At 35.0% G+C, this 5478-nt stretch overlaps 1 non-coding gene across 1 annotated transcript; it reads right to left on the bottom strand.

Annotated features, from left to right (window-relative positions):
- Positions 1-5119: 5119 nt before the first annotated feature.
- Positions 5120-5225, bottom strand: LOC112482546. The gene has a single exon (XR_003047338.1). It is a non-coding gene; the product is annotated as a U6 spliceosomal RNA (small nuclear RNA).
- Between the last annotated feature and the right edge of the window lie 253 nt (positions 5226-5478).

The following is a 5478-nucleotide window of genomic DNA, read 5'->3' as shown; positions in this document are numbered from 1 at the left end:
ACTCCTAATCTCTGGAAACCACTAATCTGTTCTTTGTTATTACAGATTTTTTTTCAGAAAATGTTATATACATTGAAGCACACAGTATGTAAACTTTTGAGACTGGCTTCTTTTACTCAGTAAAATGCCTTCGAGATTTAACCAAGTTGTTGCAAGTATCAATATCATTCCTTCCATTTCCTGGGTAATATTTCATTTTATGAATGTACTGCAGTTTGTTTATCCGTTCACTCATTGAATAACATTTGGATTCTTACCATATTTTTTTTATAAATAGAGCTGCTATAAACATTCATGCATGAGTTTCTGTGTAAAACATTTTTTTCTATGGTCATTCTTTAATATAATTGTTTTGGATATTCTAGATCTATTGCACTATCACATTAATTTTACAAGCAGCTTGTCAGTGAAGTGGAGCAACCTTATTCCATCAGGCCAATGCAGATTGCTGCCAGTCCTGAGCCTGCAGGCTCCTGCAAAAGTACAGGTCACAGACAGGCCAGCCATCATCTGCCTTGTGCCCACAGACCCCAGTGATCCACCCAGGAGACACTGGAGTTTGAGCTGGCACCAGGGGACTGCCACCAAAAATCTCCCTCATAAAGTACAAGCTGTGATCTGAGAGCTACTGCCTGCCCACAATGGGTGGCCTAGGAAAAGTGCAGGGAGGGGTTGGCTGCCTGGCAACAAACCCTCCATGGACAATTTGTGGGACGGGTGGGGTGGAGTTTCAGAGAAACACAGGGTGGGGCTAGCCGATCTCACCAGAGCAGTGTAGCTGCAGAATTGGCCATGTGGAAGGAGGGGTCAGTACCGGCAAATTGGCGCCAGTCTATAGACTGCTCTGGAGGGGAGCTTGACCAAGGAGCAATGATGGCAGTCCCTCCAGGCCTCACTCTGGTGCCACACAACTCATTCTCCACTGTATGTCTCTTGTGCCGCCTGAGCTGCTGACCCTTTACCGGGGTCCAGAGTGAGTGTCTATGAGTGAGTCTGTGCGCAGGCCCTTTAAGGGAGAAGTATGGATTTTCAAATGCCTTCCGTCTCACTCAGACAGTCAGAATCCCCATTGCTTTTTACAGCCAGATTTTGTGGGGACTTTTCTTCCTTGTACTGGAACCCTGGGCTGGGGTGCCCCGGTGTGAGACTGGGACCCCTTGGTCCTCCTGGGGGACCTCCACAGCTGAGATATCCTTCTCGATGCTCAGCTGCCACATGTAGGTGCAGAGCTAGCCCATTTTCTGTCTTTGTCCCTCCTACCATCCTTGATGTGGCCTCCTCTTTATATCTCCCTGTTAAATTTATTTTGAAGTACTTATGCTTTTTTATATTATTGTAAATGGTATTTTAAAAAATTCATCCAATTTTGCTAGCAATATATAAAAACAACCATTTATTTTTTGTATATTTTCTTTGTATGCTATTTACTTAGGACATTTACTTATTATTTCTAGTATTTTTCTTTGTAGATTCCTTACGATTTTCTATGTAAACAATTATCATTTGCAAATAGAGACCATTCTATTTCTTATTTTCTAATCTTCATGCCTGTTTTTCTTGTCTTATTACAGTGGATAAGATTTCCAGTATAATGTTGAATAGAAGTTGACATCAAGGGCAAAGTGTTCAATATTTCACTATTAAGTATAATATTAATGGTAGGTTATTCATTGTGTTTTTTGTCAGATTGAGGAAGTTAAGTTACCTTATATTCCTACATTGCTGAGAGGTTTTGTCATGAACGGGTATTGACTATTTTTAAACGACTTTTCCAACAGTAAAAATTCTCAAAGGGGTTTTCTCCTTTGCTATATTAATGTGGTGAATTGCTTGATTGACTTGTGAATATTAACCTTTCTTAAGTGGTTGATAAAATTCTCTTGTGAAACTATGTAAACGTGGAATTTCATAACAAATTCAATTTCAAACAAAGGTTTTCATAAGAAATTCAATTTCATCAAAAAGAGATTCAATTCCAATACAATATTTATTAGGGCAGAAAAGGATAGTCATACAGTAATATCCATAATCACATGATCTTTGAGAAATGTTTTTTTTTTTTTAAATTAACTGTTCTTTTAAAAAATGAAAAGCAGTTTGATACTCCTGGGAAATAGAATTGGCTCAAGTAATCAGGCCTGAGGTCAGGGTACCCATTATGCTGCAGAACTCCCACTTTTTACAGGTTCTCTGAGCATTGCTGATCTCTCAATCATTCTTGCTGGATCTAAATAGAAAAATGGATATCATTTATAAGTGTCAACTGACCTAATAACTGCTTATACATTAATATGTAAGAGTTTGGGAGAAAATAATAATAGTTACCCTTGGATCAGCACCAACCATGTGCCAGATGTTTTAACAACCCTATGAGGAATATTAACATTTCCATTTTACAGATGAGGAGACTAAGGCTCAGTTAAATTAAATAACTCGGTAAGATCACATTGGCATATTGGACACAGTCAAGATTTGAACTCAGGAATGGCTAGCTTAGAACTCCATATTCTTTCTACTACACTATATTTTCTCTGCCCCTTCCTCCCACAAAGATGAAGACAAAGGAGATGCAAAATGATCTGGATTCAGGAAATGTTCTGAGGAACACTTCAGGCCTGACACCTCTATTTCTTATTTTCTAATCTTCATGCCTAAAACTAAATCTAATTCGTGAATTTTGTTTTTGTTTTTTAACTTGACTGATATATTTTTGTGTGATATGTTGAAAAAAAAAAGTCCATAAATGCCCCCATCTCCACCTCCAAGAAGGGCCTTTTGCAAAGTGTGTTAGGCTGTCTTGAGACTAGTTCAGACAAAATGGACTTTCAAGGATCTCCCCAGATCCTGGCACTTGGTTGAGCTCTCTTCGCATTCCTACAGGATGAGCATATGTACAAAGATCAGTGCCCGTCATTCCCACCAGTGTGTGAGTTCGTCGAGGGCAGGGGATACATCTTTCTAGATCTTTGGATGCCCAGTACCTAACTCAGTACCTAACACAGAGCTTAAAGACTTAAGAACAATGATTTGGCTTTACAGGTCTATTCCTCAAGGTGTATGAATGTTATAAAAGACAGAATTTACCATAGAGTATAATGTTAGATGTTGGTTTGTCATACAACATGTGCCGTATTATGTTGAGGCACGTTCCTTTTATACCCTATTTATTGAAAATTTTTATCATGAAAGAGTATTGAGTTTTGTTAAATGCTTTTACTATGTCTAATGAAATTATATAATTTTTTCATTTATTCTATTAGTGTGGTGTATTGTATTTATTAATTTTCATATATTGATCCATCCTTGCATTTCACTTGATCATGGCATCTGATCCCTTTAATATGCTGTTGAATTTAATGTGCTAGTATTTATTGAGAATATTTGCATTCATATTCATTGGGTACATTGATCTGTAGTTTTCTTGTAGTATCCTCTTCTGGAAAAGGTATGAGGGTAATAGTAACCTCATAAAATAATTTTAGGAGCATTCACTCCTCTTCATTTTTTGGAAGAGGTTGAGAAGGGTTGGTGTTAATTCTTTAAATGTTTAGTAGAATTCACCTGTGAAACAATCAGGTTCTGGTTTTTTTTTGTTGTTGAGAGTTTTTTTTTATTTTTTATTTTTTATTACTGTTTCAATCTCCTTATTCATTATTTCATATTTTCTATTTCTTCATGATTCAGTCTTGATAGTTGGTATGTTTCTAGGAATTTATTTATTATCCATTTCCTCTAGGTTACCCAATTTGTTGGCATATAATTTTTTATAGTAGTCTCTTATGATCTTTTGTATTTGTGTGATGTCAGTTATACTGTCTCCTCTTTCATTTCTGATTCTATTTATTTGAGTATTCTCTTTTTTTCTTAGTCTAGCTAAAAGCCAATTTTGTTTACCTCTCAAAAACCCAGCTCTTAGTTTTGTTTATCTTTTCTATTGTTTTTCTGGGTTAATTTCATTTATTTCTCCTCTGATTTTGGTTATTTCCTTCCTTCTGCTAACTTTGGGCTTAGTTTGTTCTACTTTTTCAAATTCCTTGAGGTTTTTAATAAATTTGTTCATGATCTTTTTTTTTTTTTTTTCTTAATGTAGGTGTTTATCTCTATAAACTTCCCTCTTAGAGCTACTTTTGGTGCATCCCATATGTTTTGATATGTTATGTTTTAATTTTCATTTGTTTGAAGATTTTTTTGATTTCCCTTTTGATTTCTTCTTTGCCCATTTGTTGTTCAGAAGTATGTTGTTTAATTTTCACATATTTGTGAATTTACCGGTTTTTCTCCTTTTGATTTCTAGTTTTAAACCATTGTGGTCAGAAAAGATACTTGGTGTAATTTTAATCGTTTTATATTTGCTAAGGCTTGTTTTACGACCTAACATATGATTTATCCTGGATAATATTCCATGTTTGCTTGAGAAGGTTATGTATTCTGCTCTTGGGTGAAATTTTCTGTTTATCTCTGATAGGTCCATTTGGTATAAAATATAGTTCAAGTCCAGTGTTTCCTTATTGATTTTCTGTCTATATGATCTATCCATTGTTGAAAGTGGAATCCAGTCCCTTACTATTACTGTATGTTGTCTATTTCTCTCTTCAACTCTGTTAGTATTTGCTTAATATGTTTATGTGCTCCAATGTTGGGTGCATAGATATTTACAACTATTATATTTTTTTTGATGAATTAACCTCTTTTACATTGTTATAAGTATAGCTACCCCTGATCTCTTTTGGTTTCCATTTGTATAGCATACCTTTTTCCATTCACTTGTTGCCTATGTTTTACCTTAAAACTGAAATGAATCTCTTGTAGGTAGCATATAGTTGGGTCTTATTTTTTATCCATTCTGCCATTCTCTGCCTTTCAATTGGAGAATTTCACACATTTACATTTAAAGCAATTATTGATAGATAAAGACTTACTAATGCCATTTTACTAATTGTTTTCTGGTTGGTTTTAGTTTCCTTATTCCTTTCTTCCTCTTTTGCCATTTTTTTCTCTGTGAATTGATGATTTTTCATGATAGTATGCTTTGATTCCCTTTCCTTTATATCTTGTGTGTCTACTATAGATTTTTGCTTTGTGGTTATCATGAAGCTTACATAAAACATCTTATAGATATAAAAATATAGAACACTTCACAAATTTGCATGTCAGCCTTGCAAAGGGTCATGCTAATCTTCTCGGAATCATTTCAATTTTAGTATATGTGCTGCTGAAGTGAGCAGCATGTTTAGTTTTTTTTTTTAAGAAACTGTTTTTTACACTATTTCTCTAGAGTGACTATATCATTTACATTCTCAGCAGCAATGTATGGGTAATACAGTTTTTCTGCATCCTTGCCAGTATTTGATGTGTCTGTTTTTCATTTTAGTCATTATTATAGGTATTATATGGCAGTATCTCATTGTGACTTTAATTTGCATTTCCCTAAAGGATAATTAAGTTGAATGTCTTTTTCATGTGCTTATTTGCCATCTG

This window comes from Pteropus alecto, unplaced genomic scaffold (assembly GCF_000325575.1).
Source record: "Pteropus alecto unplaced genomic scaffold, ASM32557v1 scaffold135, whole genome shotgun sequence".
Taxonomy (NCBI): domain Eukaryota; kingdom Metazoa; phylum Chordata; class Mammalia; order Chiroptera; family Pteropodidae; genus Pteropus; species Pteropus alecto.
This window is presented reverse-complemented; position numbering and strand designations above follow the sequence as displayed.